The sequence below is a fragment of the Manacus candei genome, unplaced genomic scaffold, assembly GCF_025592945.1.
Source record: "Manacus candei isolate 608988 ecotype Guabito, Panama unplaced genomic scaffold, ASM2559294v1 h1tg000023l, whole genome shotgun sequence".
In the NCBI taxonomy this organism is placed as follows: domain Eukaryota; kingdom Metazoa; phylum Chordata; class Aves; order Passeriformes; family Pipridae; genus Manacus; species Manacus candei.
Window position 1 is genome coordinate 1,653,472 of NW_026138071.1, and position 17,386 is coordinate 1,670,857.

General features: G+C 39.6%; 1 protein-coding gene across 16 annotated transcripts in view; it reads right to left on the reverse strand.

The window, feature by feature from the left end:
- Nucleotides 1-17,386, reverse strand: part of KALRN (kalirin RhoGEF kinase) — a 505,663-nt gene that overhangs the window by 231,809 nt on the left and 256,468 nt on the right. The gene's annotated exons all lie outside the window — the stretch shown is intronic.

Genomic DNA, 17,386 nt, shown 5'->3' on the forward strand with positions numbered 1-17,386 from the left:
TGTAAATTAGGTTTATTGAATTTTTACTATTCAATTTATTTTGAAGTGTAGCTTAGTTATTTGAGCCTGGCAGATATTAAATATTTACTTTCACATAAATGAATTTTGGGGAATGGGAATCAGAAATCTGGAATCTTTTACAGGAAGTACCCTCCTCTGAAGAGCTCCTTGAGTAAACTGAAAACCAGCAATAACTGATTTCATATGTCAATGTGAGAGTGAGTACAAAAGCATGGCAGAAGGATCAATCGAAACCTATTTTTATGTGAGGAGAAGGCATTATCAGAGAAAATGGAATGAAAAGGTTAAGAAACCTTCACTGTAGGCCATAAAATATTGACAGTGTGCACCCTCCAAGTCTTTCGAGTTTCGAGTTCCAAATGTTACTGATCCCTATGGAAAAGTAGGGTGACAAATCTGATATTCTTAGTTAAAGAATTTTCTTTCAAAAATAGGTAATTTCTATGTTGACTATCCACGTGGAGTTTCTTCTCACAGTAACACCGGCACTAAAATTTAGATCAAACCTGTTTGGGGTCTACTGCAAGCTGGAAAAAAACCAATTTGACCATATAAGCTTGGGAAATTTCAGGAGGTGATGGCCACGCTTTCTACATCCCTTTCCCAATACACAGAAGCTAAGGGAATAAAGATCAGTGCTGGTATTTCTGTAACAGTAGCTAGGACTTCATCCAGCGAGGAGCTCTGCACTCGCAGTGAGTTGTGGATCCTCACTGCTACTGATGCTGATGGACTAGGAGACAACAGCTGGGATGTCTGTCACACAAGGGATAGGACACTGCAAGCACCCCCAGGATAGTGATACTACCACAGGTATTATTGATTAAGCACAGAAACCTAAGACTAGAAAAATGGAAGATGTGATTATTTTTTAATTATTATTTCAGGCAAGTAAAACTATTTCATGGCTTGGTTGTACAGAATCTAAACCACCTGGGCTCTCAGCATTTTCTGTAGTGTAGAATGCAAGCATATTTTTATAGGAAGTTCTAAGTACAAACAAAGCTTTATACACATATACTTAGGTTCCAGCCCTATTTCTTTGCTGGGAAAAGCATTTTTTAATTAATGCTCTGTGCTTACAACATATTTTTCATCCACAGAGTACAAATAATTACACAAAATGGGGTATCAAAGTACTTTATGTCCTGCAGGGACAACACATATTTGGCACAAGTCACACTGTGGGTATGAGGAAGCAGGACCAGATGTGTTGGCAGTACAGTCATTACCTCCTGCTTCCCTTTCTCTGACCAGTTTGTCTCCCATTTGCTCTGGGTAGAGAATCCTAAATAAATTCCTTCAAACTGTTTGACAGTCGTGTGCCAACTGGTCTGCTAAGAGCTTTTCTGCAATATATTTTTGACCAGGAATCTCTATATAATTTGTATTAACAATTATTGGAGGGTAGCCTTCTAGCATTTGTGTCATTAACAGTCTGCAAATAATTCCATTAACAACATCTTTCCTCCTGTCAGTAGTTTTCAACTTACCTATTAAAAATGGAACCAGACCCAAATTCAAGTTTGGAAAAAATCTCATCTAATATTATTTTTTAAATGGCAAGTGGCTTTAATTTAAACAATGTTTCATATTAAATTAGTATGCAGTATGTGCTTTCTGTTTATTAATAATTGATAGCCACTCACTGTAACTACAGGAAACTATTCCAGGAACTTTTTCATGCTTATAGCATTGAAGTAGTAATTACATAAAGACAAAATTTTTTATCCCAACCAATGTTAAACTGGCCTGTTTTAGTCACTATTAGGTGACTGTTGACAGGGACTGACTCTTCCATTTTATAAACAGATGTTTTGTTACACGCCTCAATTCAGAGTAAGAAATAAAACACACGACACCCACTTTTAACAAAGATGAAAATAAAGAAAATTAATCTAGACCACAGTACTGGTCAAAAAAAGGAAACTTTACTCTCAAAAAAAAAAAAAAAAAAAGCCAAAAACCAAAGTGATAAAACATTCATACACGGGTAATAAGCCTTTGTTCCAGGACTCATATAAGAGCTGGCAACTCCTGCAGCAGTGTCTTAATTTTGCACTTGAGAAGTTATTCCATAATGCCTGACATTCCTCTACCATGAAAACTTCCCTCCAAAGTTATCTATGCAGGTATTGATTAGGTTTCCAAATCTTTAATTTATAAAATTAGATATGAAATACCCCTTGAGGTATCAAAATTGTATACCCACTTAATAAATCAAATCCTTGTGAGCAGACAAGATTAAAAAAATAATCTAGAAATCATCCACTTAAGACATTTGCTGTGACACCCTATTTGATTACTTCTTTCCTATGTCTTTTCTGTGCTTTGAGTGCCAAGTCTCAGATTTGACATACCCTTCCTTCTCTTTAAAAAGTTGTGGTTTAAATTGTTTTATTAGGTCTTTTTTTCTGCTGCCAATTCCCTCGAGAAATAACTACAAATAATTACTCTTAGAGAATAACTTGCTTAACAGCATGTTCTATGCCTCGGAAAACCATGTTAACATATCTGACCACTCCAGTTTTCAATGAATTTGTTTTCACAACCATCTTGTGAAATACATAAATGCTATAATTTCATTTTGCATAAAAGGAGGGGAAAATACATATATTACATACATATATATACACATACATACACACACACACGTATATATATATAAAGACTAAGTGAATTGCTGGGGTGTCCCAGAAAGCTGACAAAAGACAGGATATTAGGATGAGGTTCTGATAATCTGATAGCCCTAATTAACAAAAGAATTCTCAGCATTTACTAACATGCTGAAAAAAATACATTTTTCCTTATATAAAGCACTTGCATCTAATAAGCTCACAATAACTTGCAACCATGGAGAAATATCACATCTTTGTTTCCATTCTACAAGGCACAGAAAGTTTGCTCTCAATGAGGAGTTCAGGTACGGAATAGCAGATGTATGGAATAACTGAGTGAGGATAGCAACAGCAAGAACATAAATCTGGACAGACACAAAGCACTTACTCTCCAGTGCAAATAATGAGAAATGTTAAGCAATTAGTCTGTGGCAAATACAGGAACAACTCTGAAAGGTCACAGTTAAACCTGAAATCACCAGCATTTGTAAACATCTACATGTCAGCGAATTTGGAGAAATTCTCCCTTACTCTGAAGAGAGGAAATGTCTTTAGAACAGCATAACTGTGTAATAATTCAAGATAAACATTTAATGTTTTAATTGAGAGCACAGACTGTGTAACTTACTCTACTGCTGAAAATTAACATCTTGAGATAGAGTTAGCCACTGAAGTTACAGTAACTTAGTTCAAATAATTTAATTACTCCTTAAAAACTTAAGGAGCTTGAAGATGCCATTAAAAATGCAGTTAAGAGTGTTTTCCAAATTGCATCTTCAAATTTCCTAATTGTCCTTAATTGCTAAACTATTTTTTTTCTAGCTAGGAAAAGGCTGTAAGTCATGAGTTCTTTGGAATTAAAATATTGTACTACAGATGCATCATCTGAGGTGTTTCTTGAAACATAACATTTATTTTTTAACTCCAGTATATTCCAGCTCTCTTTCTCAGTGTATTTACTACTGTACTCACACTAGTTTGAAAGCTACTTGAGACAGGGGCCAGGAGCTCCATCCTGCTTGACAGCTCCTAGCACAGGAAAGCCTGATCCTGCCTCACTGCAATTTGAATCCAGGCTAACCACTGCTCTGTGGACACACTCCCCATGTAGGCAGCATTTTCCAATCCAGGCTGTCCATTAGATAATCCTGCATTAATAAAAACGTAATTGACTTCAAACTTCAAGACACATCTCCAAGCATGGTTGCAGCTGTCCCTGGAATCACCCAGGAAGCATCAAAACTCACAGACAACTTCTGAAAGAATGGCAGGATAAGAGGCTTGGTATTTTTCCTTCAGCTATGGCAAATTCCCATCCCACCCCCTACTGACCCCATCACTACAGGCGAGTTCACTGGGGTAGCTGTTTCTGCTATTCCTCTGCTCAGTCCCATAGGATGTCCACGGGAGGAAATAAATGAGCTGCTCCATTAACCCTGATAGTAACTTCCATGAGACTGCAGAAACTGTGCATGTGAGGCTAGGAGGTGAGAAGGTGGCTCCCTTTCTTTCCCAGATGGAGATTCCTAATACTGTGCTTAATTTCCAGTTAGCAAACTGAGCATCAGGCTCAAAAGCATGACTGTTTGCTGGGAGCCTGTAACAGAAGCAGAACACAAACCAAATATATTCAAGAAGCCCAGCTGATGTCAGCAATGTATATTGGTAGGAACATTACAGGACACACATGTGAGTTAAAACAATGTTAATCTCTCTCTCTTTCTTTTTTTTTTCCCCAACTTGTTTAAGATCAAAAATGGTAGAGGCAGTCTTTTCTTTCTATCATAATGTGCATGTCCTGTCTCCTTATCTCCTGAGGGGCACAATTACACACCCAACAAAATAAACAGCAAACCCAGGTCACCAAGAAAATTAAATAAAACTCAGTACAGTTACAGCAGGCTGAGTGTGCTGGCTATTACAGTCATTATATGGCTGGATGACCACCAGTTTCAAAATGCTACCTGGAGGAAGAATAGCCATAACTGTCCCTTTAGAATGATCTGTGTAACTGCAAAAATAATAATAGTGGCAATTCAGACAGGTTTCATCTGAGCACAGCACTGGGAGGCAGGTGCTTCGAAGAGAAACAGTTCCAGAGCCCTCTCCACACTCCTTTTTGCTGACAATTGAAATTCTGCCTACAGGAAGTCTGAGACCTATGGTACGCCTAAGCTGGTAAAATAAATATGGCCCAGGTGAGGTCAGGGAAAAACCTTCTTGTCAGTCCATTTGCAGGGAATGGTGATCGTATGGGATAACATAGGAAAACATGGAAGAAAGAAATGGAAGACTGGTTTTCAAGGGAAAAGGTTGAAGAAGCAATCAGGCAATAATTAAGCAAAGTTCTGGAATGATAATTGCTCTTCCTCTAGGCTAATTTGTATGATGGAAATCTGGCAAGATGATTGCATTAGTGCAGTTAAGGTCAAGTCTTTTAATAACTTTAAAAAAGTTAATTTGATTTTTAAATTTAAAAAAAAAGCAATGGGGCACTATTTTTAAAGGGCAGACTTTTCAACATAGCTCTGTGAAAATGAAGTCTTTCTGTAAGTATCTTTCCTAATCAGTAACCGCGAAAAATAAGAAACATTTCATATGTTTATCTGATTTAAATTAAAACCTCTTTGGGAAACAATTCTTTCTAAGCAAGTCCTCATGATATGCACCCATTTTACATGAATACAAAATTTGAAAGAAGTAATAAATTCATTACTCTAAGGAACTATATCTGTTGTTGAAGTTAGTTGAAAGATTTCTGCATTTTCACATCTTTTAAACTGTATATCTTTTTGAATAAATGAATGAAGATGAAATAAGAATAACTTCGATAGGAATCACAGAATCATTAAGGTTGGAAAGAAACTTTAAGATCATTGACTCCAACCACTAACCCAGCACTAAACTACGTTCCTAAGACATCTACACATCTTTTAAATATCTCCAGGGATGGTGACTCCACCACTTCCCTGGGCAGCCCGAACACTGAGGCTCGCTCAAATATACCAGTCACTGACCCCTGCCCTCGTCCTACAGGAGGAGATGAGAAGTGTAAGCTGGTGATTAAGATGCAGTTTGTTGTGTTAGCAGTGACAGAGCACCCCGACGTCTGCATTTGACCCAGGCCCATGTTGAACCGTTCCATTTCCTGAGTGAGATGACCCATTGAAGTGCCTCAGCCATGGGAATCATTAATCTTTGTTACTCTAAGACCCACTGTTTTGCCATAGTGGCTCTTAAAACTAGGCTACTCTGAAAACGGAAAATAAGTTATAACATTTTACACTTTAAGCAGTAAAGAGTCAGATCTTGATCTCAAAACAGCACAAACCTGGCATAGCTCAAAGGGGTTAGTTTAACTCTTTGGTAAGAGAGTTGTAATAAATTCCAGAGCAATTCCACCCAATTTATTCAGCTTTAAATGAGGCGTCATTTCGAATAGGTGCATAAGCATTGCCTAACTTCAAACACATGAATAGAGCCTCTAAAAATCTGCAAGGCTTATGTCAGTGAAAGGAAGCCAAGCAGTATCAAGCTGCCACCATGAGCATTTTATTGCTTGCTCTTGAGATACAATGGGATAACTAAATTCTGGTGTGATACCAGGCATTCATATGGCACTCCAAAACTTGCGGTTTTATAGTCTCATCACTGTTTCCACTCACAAAAATCAAACCTTATCTTTACCTTCTCTGTAGCTACTATTATGAATGCCCAGTAACTCCAAGGCCTTGCATGTCTGAAACCTCCTATTCCAAAAGCTCTGCTTTTGCCAAGCCTGCTTTTTTGTAACCAGGAAGTGTAGTTAAAAGGTTTGTGTTTCAGATCATACTTTACGTCCAAAGCTTAATGTAAATGTTTTGTTACTCTGCACAGCAACAAAATCCAATCTTTTCTGTCAAAGCCCTTCAAGACTGTACAAGCCTACTAAGTAAGACTTCCTGACTGTACTACATTCTGCAAATACAAGACAGAGAATCTCTTGGCTGAAAATACTTCATTTTCTTCCAGTAGAAGAACTAGAAGCTACACATCATGCATGTATTTATGAGCAATGCAGTTCAAAGTAGATGTGCTCTCAGGATACCCATGAACCATTCCCTTATCAGGAGGTAAAAGGGCCTCTAACTGATAATTTGCACATTTGCCAGGGAGACCACTGAATCTGAGTGGAGGCAGTAGCCAGGGTGGTATTGTCGGCTTCTATCCATTGCAATTCCATCTCCTGGACAGTGTTGCTCTGTGCAGGCTGGCATGGCCAGCCCAGTCCCATGCCTTCTACCAAGCCCTCTGGGAGAACTTGGTGTCAGCAATAGCACCAGGGAAGAGAGAACTAACACAGGGAATCGGAAGAAAAACAAAATGAAAAATCCCCCCAAAACCACAACAACTGAAAGAGACTTAATAAGACCTAATCCCCTATAATGAATAAAATGCACAAAGTCTGATTTAAATCAGTTTCTTTTTGTATTCCAAATCATTGCTGAATATAGACTCCTTTTCCCTCCTATCCCTGGCCCTGTCACAGCAGGGTAATGTCAACTAAAGGTCTAGCTGAGAAAAATACACCAAAATACAAAGGAACTTATCCTCTGGCTTTTCCTGCTATTATTAATGGTTTATAATAGAACCCAAAACAAAATTCAGCCATTCTCATTTGTGGTTTTTTACCTCATAATAAAAACTGAGCTCCCTTTTTCACTTCTTTCTTCATTATAAATTTATGTTGGTGGTACAGTAAAGTATTTTTGACAGATTTTTTAAAGATGGGGATCACACCTCATGTTTAAACCAGAAACATCATCTTTGGCTCCCATGAAATTATTTTTATTTTCAGAGGCATCTATATATGAGTCTGTAACTCAGATCTTGTTCTCACCAAAAGCCACTGCAAAGTTTCAACTGACTTCGGCAAACGCGGATCAAAGACCCCCTGTTTGTCAAGTTAAAAGGCAGGAACTATGCATGCATCCAGCAGAACCTGAGTCTCTGGACACACACCATGTTCTGTTTTCCTTCTGAACATATGTAGTTCATATGACAGCATGTCCCAGGCTGCACAGGTTAATGCAGGTAAGTGCACTCCCCATGCAGATACAGCCCTGCTGATGCAGTTCAGCAGTGGTGGGAGGGAACTGTGCCTTACTGTGTTCACTTTTCTTTGGTTAAACACATCAACTCCTGCTAGAGTTTTAAGAAATAAGCAAAAAAGCAACAAGGATTTCATATCTAAAGCAGGCTGGAATTGGAGTGATTTGGTTCAATGCCCAGCACTGCAGTTCAGCAAATGACTCCATTCACATTTCTGAAATGACATTACCCACATTTACAGATGCAATAAGCAAGGCTGAAAGAGGAAGTGCTTGGAGTGAAAGCTGCCTTGAAGCTTTTTCAGCCTCAGACATTAAGTAATAAGTCACTTCTTTAAAACTGGCTTGAGAGGTGGTATATCCCACTATCACCAGACAAGCAGTCTGAGGTTTCAGGGTTTTATTGGGTGTGTTTGTTTGTTTGTTTGTTTTAAGGTGGAATTGAGTGAACAGAGCTACACTCATTAACATAGTTTGAAGACTGGACAAGAAGGATGAACTTTGATGCCTCTTCAATCCTTTCTCAAGGAGGATCTCTCTTAAAACGTTACAACAGATAATGTTCCCTGAAGTCAGTCAAAAATTTTTGAGCATCATTTTGCCTTTCCTTTTCATCACAACTCCTCCATGTGGTATGTATGTACTCAACTGTGCCTGGGTCTCTTTCAAAAGTCAGGGAACTAATGCAGCTGCTATTAAGTATGATTTTTTAATCACTCTCTGCTTTTGCTCTCTAATTGTAGCTATTCCAAATACCACCACATAATTAAGGAGGTCTTTTCAAAAGAAAAAACATGCAGTCCCATTTACCCTGGGAAGGAAAAACAACCTTAAAGACCTATCAGTATTTTGCTGCATACTGCAACTAAATTAACGAGGGGAATTAAATACAGAGCCAATTAAAACATTTAAAAAACCTTCCTTTATTCCTTTGTCTACATTCAACCAAATAAAGAAGTCCCCATGAGGTCAGATTGTAGGTGTTTTTATGAGCTTTCTGGACATTTTGTGAAAGTTTCACCTCTGCACAATTTCTCATTTTAACAACAGAAATCTAACCTCTGTAGTTAAAAACCCCACTAGTCTGTCAAAAGCAGAACATCCATGTTGTGTTCTTTGCAGTGGGGGCAGCCTTGTGAAGCACAGCTGATATTAGTGAACACATCTGAGTAAATTATACAACTACTGAGACAAGTGGGTCCAGAACAGTGTCCTAAATATGTAAAAATAAACGCATATAGTCTTATTCACACTTCTCACTGCTTCTATCACCTACAGATATCCTACAAGCCCATCTGGAAACAAGACTGTAGGAGTTTATCCAGACAAGACAGTGCCTGCAGCAGGATCCTTGTTCATCAACAGCTTCTGCAGTGGAAATCTCTACAGAATAACAATTCCCCCAGGCACCCCCTTCCTAGAAGCTTCTATTGCAAAAGTATGCCAAATAGTTATGAAAGAGCTCCAGAGTACGCCTAAGTGAAGACATTCTAAGTATCTTTCATAGCAATGGCCCGTGCACCAATAAGACTGTTCTCAACTTTTCGAGCAGAGGCTCAAAAGTTGATGGTGACCTGCTGTAGCAGTGCTCTTCCATTCCCCACCCACCTCCAAGAACTTTCACATTATTGTAGACCTATAAACCTGGACAATAGTCAGAATTACCTGTCTGCTCCCAGATATGCCGCCCTCCCATGAGCACCACAGCTGCTCACTTCACGCCATGATGAGGTACCCACTGCCTCCTGCTCCACCTTAACTCATTACCTTTTCACAGGCTTATATGGCAAAAATAACCCAGTGTCTGCTTTCTGCTTTCTGCAGATGGCTGTTATGTACTTGTACAGTTCTTTACATCTATAAACATATCATGATGGTTTGAAACTGATTCACATTTGGAGAATAGTGAGAGTACCATGTGTTGGAGTCCCCTCCACCTTCATGCATAGAAGAGTTGTTCCTAGCTCTAATAATTAGTGAGATGTAGGATTTAGTTATGTCTCTGGAAACAGCACGTTCCATTCAGGGCTCTGGCAGAGCTGGCTGGGTGTAGGCTGGGCATTGTCACAGCAGTACTTGTCCATTTCCTCTGGATACTGGCTGAGGTCACACAGCCCCAGCCTCTAGGATGCAAGCTCCCCAAAAGGGAGTGGGAATATACACATGCCTCTCCTACCCTGAGAAAGAACTTCTTTCAACTTAACATTGCTTTCCTTTGGCAAAGTTCACGTTTATCAAATGTATCCCACTTATCTTTAATTTTCTTGATTAAATATTTTACTTCACAAAATTTGGCAACTGCCGCTTTAAAAACATTCCAAGTAAGAGAACAATAGACAGACAAATGAAGAACTAATGTTTCTTCCTTAATGCCTGGATTGCTACTAATGTTCCCAGAATATTGTTTTAAAGGAAATCAAAAGAAAAGAAAATATCTTCAGGTTAAAAACCTTGTTGTATTCCTTAAATGCTGAACTTCTTTTAGAGCAAATTTCAAAGCTGAATGTGGGTGGAGAAGCTATAAATAACCACATTTGTACATGCTCCTTCTGTACAAGGCACAGAAAGTGTGTTCTGCATCAGCATAGAAAGATGATGCTGCGCTCTGCATGAAGCTTCTTGATGCTGGCGGGTAGAATATTTCTTTTGCAGTTATGCTGCTGGTGTTGCTCTTTGTGAGTCTTTTCTCCAGCTCTCAGGAATCACACCTGGCACTTAGCTGTAGTGTGATCACTTAGTAATACAACTCATCAAATCTGTCAGTCTCTTACCAACAATAATATTCAGAAGTATTTTCTTACCTAGGGTGCGTAGAAGGTTTTGGTTGTTGCTGTCCATAGCACTAGTTAGAACAGTGATTTTTCTCCTTCTGAGGCTAATACATTTTCCCCAGGTCTCTCTTTCTTGTCCCAAGTTTGTCCTTTCAGATCAGTTTTACAGGGTGCGACTGCTGTGTCAGGCAGAGCTGGGGCCATATCTAGTCTAAGGTCTGGGTCCCCCCATCTGGGCTGTTTGCTTGGTCATAATCAGTGTTTTCTGAAAGAATATCCCAGGTGTCTCATAGCTTAAGAGGATGGGAAGAACACTGTCCCAGGCAGAGTAAGCATTGAAGAAAAGGCAACCTGCAAAGCTCTTGATTTTTTACTCAAGCAAGCCTCCATTTCATTTTCCTTTCTGATTGCTCCCACCACTTTAGGCTTTGAAGTTCTCAGGAATAGAAATATCTGAGCATGCTCAGTGTCTGGCCCAGTTCCCTCCTCATGTGCACTTATGTAGGGGATCTCTACAGCTCTTCGGTATCAACAGATAAAACAATATCCTAATTATTAGAAACCTCTTGTATGTTCAGTTAATGCTCAGACTCTGCTGTGACCATCTGTACTAGGGATTTTATTAATTCTTCAAATAGTTATTTAGCATCTTGTGTTTCTTCCTACCTCTAGTAACTGCTTTGCTTCCCTGGCACCACACTGACAGAAAAACAGTATTTGCAACTTGATAGTAAGTAGAGACACACTCAGGACCCAGCTGATTTAGATTTCTAAGGTCTTGACCTCCAAGTTGTTACTAATGACATCTATGATCACAGCTAATTTTCATGTTTGTGAACACAGCATCACAGTGTTGATTTTCATGTTTGTGAGGAAAAGTTTTCTGATTCTATAGAGAAATTTGTGCATTTTAAAGTGTGGCCCTTTGTGGCTTGTGAAGTGTTTTCCTTGCATTTGTTTGCTTTGGATTTTTTCTCAGTGGGAGTGTCCAAAAATGTAAAAGGACCCCTTGAAATACAGCAGGCACACAGGAGGGAAAAGAGGAGCTACATGAGCTCTTTAGAAAAGTACGTTATCCTCAAATATGTAAGTAGGACTACTTATTTTAACTCTGCCAATGACAGATGTGGCTATGGTCTTCAAAAGAAGAAACAAAACAAAACTAATAGTGGATAAAGATTCAGAAAAAACCACAACTGTTCTTCACAGTTCCAACCCTGATATTTGCTTTATGGTCCCTTGCAGTGCCTCAGTTTGTAAAACAAAGAAAGAAATCCACTGATAGATAAATTTCAGACTAAGATAACGATATCATTACTTCTGTCACTAAATGCACATTTTGATAGCATAAACCCACCTAAATTGTTACTAGTTTAAACAAGATATTTAAAGGTAAGTAACAATTAGAAAGGACTGATAAAGGAAGGATGAGCTTTACAACAGGGTAGTCTTTAATGCAAGCACTATGCTCCAGGCCCTACACAGGCACTCCTCACTGTGCTTGAGTTGTCTCCTTCACCGCAAAGGAAACTGCTGACTGACCAAGATATTAAATAAAGCACTGCTTTGGGTTACTACTGGGACCAGATGATTTAATCATCCTGGTTTAACAAGGCTTACAATCACAGCACACAGCAGAGACAGGTTTAGTAAGAGAACAAATCCCAACTGGGACAAATGGGTCTTGGTACAGAGTCTCGTAGCATTACAGAAAAACTCACCAGGATGGCACAGCACTGCAGAAGTCTTAAACAGCCCTGCCAGGAACAGAGCCCTTTGGGGCTGAGCATCATGCCAACAGCTAGGAAAACATAACCTTTCTCCATAGGGCTCTGACCTAATTAGAGACTAGAGGCAAAATACAAGAGTGCAAACCATGTGGGAAAGGAGAAGGAGAACAAGGATAAAAGGAGTGGATATTCTTCATCAGGGAGTTTTCTAGGATCTCTTGTCTTTTAAATAAATAGCCAGATGTCCCAAACATTTTATCTCCCAGTTTATGTGTGTCAGGCTGTGTGCAGGGAGAAAGGAATGCAGTGCAAGGCTGTGTCTGACCTGCTGGCAGCGCTCCCCTGACACTGGTCCTGCCCAGGGATTCAAGCCTGCACCACACCTTTTCTCCTGCTGTAGGGCTACTGCAGCATGTCCTCTGCTTATGCTGCCTGTCTGTCAATCCCCGCTCAAGTAAACCAGCTGTGCTTGACACAGGGTGTCCAGGGCAAAGAAGTCACAGTTCAGTACTGCAAGTAAGTGGGGAAAGGGCTGAGTTACTGTGGTGTGTGAGAAGCTCTGCATGTAGCACACAGAGCCCATGCTGAGCCAGGCATTGGGTATGCAGGACACAGCAGAGCTGAGATAAAAAGCCCAGGATGTTTGCATCATTGTGTAATCTATGGTTGATTCTTCTATATGTCACAGCAGAAAAGGATCCTGTGAGGGTTTCGAAGGGTGAAAGGCCAATAACCTCACAGATTCACCAAAGGAGGCCATGGATAACAGCAGTGAGGAGCTGTTTGTAGGAGGCAAATGAATTGATAGTGACCCCAGAGTCCTGTGGCAGATTAGTAATGCAATAATAAACAAGAATATATGTGCAAGCAGGATGAGGCTTATGAAAAGTCCCTCCAGCAAGCAGCAACCTTGAGCTGTTCAAGAGAAAAGAGGAGACACCTAAATGACTCTAGGAGTGAGAGTCACAGGCAGAATGAAGAGCAGAAACCTTTTTAAAGAAAAACTCAGTTTTCTCCAAACTGAAGTTTTCTGTGAAAAACTGCTTTCTTTCTTGTTTTTCTCCTAGCTCAGTGGCTCTCTAAACTTCCTTCTCTTCTTGTTTCCTGACACCTTGCGCACTTTGAAATCCTGTGGAGGTAAGCAAGCAGTAACAATACCCAAAATGTGTTTTGATTGTGTGAAGTTAGTAGTTTTTGTTGGAGGGAAAGGGAAAATAATAGTAGAAAAAAAGTTTCATTTTGTGATTTCCCTCCCCCACAACTTTTCCTCCTTATTTGGGAAGGGAATTGTCTCAAGGTCAGAAACTTTTATATGTTGCTGAAGCCAAAAAAAAAAAAATTCTCTATCCCTCAACACACTTTTCATCTGAAAAAATTCAAAAGGCAGGAAAGAAACAAGTCAAGAGCTATCAAAACAAAGGGAGTACAAAGGTGAAAGACCAATGGACAGGCCTGAAATATGTTTGGTTTGTGTGTTTTCACATTTGAAAGACATTTCTGTTAAAAGGGAACCGTAGCATAACATAAAAGAAGTTTATAGCTGTAACAGAATACAGGGGTTTGAGCCAACCAGTTCTGTCTAAATGTGCCTGAAGGGTTACCCCAACCCAGGCAATAGCTTCCAGAACTACAATCCAGGTTACAGCTTTTAAAAACAAGCAAGAAGTTTTGTAAGTAGGAGTTCCCTATGAGGAATATGAAACAAAAGAAGTCACCTAAAAGTCTCCTGTGAGCTAAAACAGTCTGTTTAGTCCAAAATAGTGCACAACCTCTCTTTCAAGGACAGAAATACCAGAACTGTTCAGTCAAGTTGGTTTGGTAAGTCAGCTACAGAAAGCAGGCACAGCCAACAGGACAGGCACAGCCCTGTGGAGCACGGATAGCGTAAGGAGTCTGCGGCACGGAGTAGGGTAGAGCTGCCAGAAGGAGGAGTGAGAACTAGCGGGAATGACTAGCAGGGAGAGGAGCAGCTAGGAGAAACAGGTAATGGTGCCAGATCAGCTCAACCTAAATTGGCTCTTGCTACCCAGCAAGACATAATAATCTCAAATCATGAGTGTAATTCATTACCAGGGGGGAAAGTAACCAGCTGGCTGAGCAGCTGCTCTGTGGAGGAAAACACAGTGAAATTGTTATAGTTATACTTTGGGAACTAGCTATCATTACCCTCTTTGTTGTCTGGCAAGGCTTTTTCTCACGTAAATGAAAATACCTTTTGTTGGCCATCAGTCAAAAGCAATATGAAAGAGGATTGATCACTCTGAGTGACAAAAAAGCTGGGAGGCCATATCAGGAGCTAATTGAAAGGAAAGATCAAGGGAAACAAATGGAGTAGAAAAGAATGACTATTTTGGACTCCTAAACCAATGCCCAAAATAGCATATTTTTTTCTTAGCATAACAGACCCTTATTTCATTTTTAGATAGTCCCAATAAATCCTATAAGACATTTCCATAAGGGGTAAAACTGGAGTAGCAATGATTTTGAGAGTTTAGAGCAGGGATTTCTTAATCAGACATCCTGAGATGAAAAGTTCTAGTCATGAAGCTTTCAGTGACCTTTGGCAAGTTGTTCAACATCAACCTTTTAGAAAACCCATAATCCTGAAATGAAAGAAACCTTAATAAGAAAGAAGAACTACTGTTATTATTGCTTCTTAAAGTTACAGGGGAGAAAGTTTTCTGGAATTCCAGTCTACATCTATTCAAAGATCTTATTTTTCTCCATGTCTTTAGTGACAATTACATTCTAGCAGTTGTTTTCAAAAACCATACATATTTCTGGAGAAAACTCTATTTTATTTCTTTTCTTCACCACTACAACCCTCCTATTTTTGTAGGGCTAATCAGTAACAGACAAGCCTAATTCTTTCTCCTCCTTTGCCACCACAATAAGAGCCAAGGATGCCTTTCAGGAACAATAAACTACACATGATAGTTTCAGGGATGCTGCCATGCAAACAATCCTGGGATAGAAAAAGACAACGAGGACATGATACATAATGACTACAAATTCTGATTAAGTGTACCAGCAAATTTTAGCAGTTCCTTTAGGACTGACTTCCCTGCAGTTTTCTGCAAAGCCAATCCTGTATCAGGAGACACTGAATGTCTGGCAGAATGGTTAGAGGTGCTTCACACTACACAGGCTTTGGGCTCTTGCATCCTAATACATCTCACCCACCATTAGGTAGAGAACTGAAGGTCTGGTCTGAAGAGCCTACCTTATCATTATTTCCCTGACAGTCAAGAATAAGAGAGGGAAGTATCCAGGGTACAATTCAGATCTTAGACAGAGTGAGTCATTCTCTGAAGATGCCAGTGTCTCTCTGTTGACCATAAAAGGAGCCCACGCATTAGGCTCCTGACTTGGATGATTCAGTTACGATACTAACAACGGGCAGGATAAATACAGACCACGGATAGTTACATCTACCTACAGAGAACTAACTGCATCTTTATATCACCTTCTCCATTTCTTTATACTGTGAGTTGTTTCCTCTTCATCCACTAAAAGACAGATCTAAAACTTCAATGAGTCAATCAGTAAGATTTCAGAGGGTTTCCACAAGGCCTTCTTAGCGTAAGCTCTCAGTTAGAATCCAAACATTTGCAGTTCAAGAAGCAGCAAAACAGACCATCTGAAAGTAGTAGGTCTTGAAGGACAGACAGTGCTCTGAAGAAGAAAACCTCTTTTTGACAGACAAAGGAATTTTATTTTTCAGTTCCTCTTCTCACTTCAATAGGTTCAGAGATCAAGCTGGCTGGTTCAGATTTCTACAGATCCTATCTCCCAAGACAGCTGTGAAGCTCATCAAAGTGTTCTCGCACTGCTCATACATCAGTCTTAAGTAAACTTCAGTTGGTAACTGAATCTGGCCCCTGAAGTTTGACATCCCTTGCACTACTGCTCTGTGTATAAATTAAAAAGTGATCATTATTATTTTTTCATCAGTGACTCTTTAAAAGCACAAAGAACAATTGTCTTCTTGGCTTAATAACCATATAGAGGAAGAAAGAGGAAGAACGAGAGAAAGGTTGTTTCCAGATAATTTGAAGTTACACTTTAAATCAAATTATGAAGAGGATAGTGTACTGTTAACCAGTAACCTTTAAGGAATTTCCAGAATGATATCATTAAATGAAAAGTTAAAACTATAGTTCTTTGTGATGAATTTTGGCACAAAAAAATACAGGATAATACTGGTCTAAATTTAAGAGCACTGTCAGAAGTTTAGAACAGAGCTCCCTCTCTCTCTCATGTGAGTTCAAAGTATTTAAAGCAATTTACTTCTTAACCTGATAGCCTAAGACATGCCAGGTGTTCTTACACAATGCACTGATCACTGGTTACAGAGTGCAAATGTGACTGCCTGGACAGAAACACAGAGCCTGCCTCTGTACCAACAGCCACTGTCTGAACATGCTCAAGTATCAATGTGCCAAGTATATGCACTCTCAGTCAGGAAGCTCTGCTCTGGCCTTTTAAAGGGCAGATTTCTAAGCCAGAGTTACTGGCAAGTTGCTTTCAGTTGTGTTCTTTTTTCTAGAACCCTGTCCTGTTTGTGTTGGAAACCCTGAGCGCACTGTCTATAAATGCTCTGTGTCTTCACAAGCTAAAGGAACTAGGGAAACATCCATATGAAATCACCAGAAAATAGGTGGGCAACATTCTCATTCTCCTTCCTAGCATGGCTGCCTTGTGCAGCAAATCCAACACAATCTGGTCACTGAGAAGTAGGGATTGTGTAGCTGTGCAGGGTGCTCTTATTCTACTACTCTCTGCCGCCACCAGAGCTTAGAGGTATGTCTATAGCCAGTAGAAATCATCTGAAACTACTGCATAATCCCATGCTACTGAGGGTCCAAATTAAGGAATGGCAGTCCTCTTTGAAGAGTTCAAAATAAGCAAATAAGTCACACAGCAACGTTTTTGTTATTTAAATGGCCATGCTGTTATTAATTCCTTTCATAATATCTGCAGGATACTAATCAGCACAAATAAACCACCACTTTACTTTCAAGACAGAGCTAGTTACTTGTTAATCCTCTTCAGAAGATGAGTGGGGCCACAGGTCTGTTCACTGCCTGGACTCGCACTCACATTGACTGAAAATGTGCCAGTTCCTTTGGCAGGAACAAAAGGAATGGAACGAA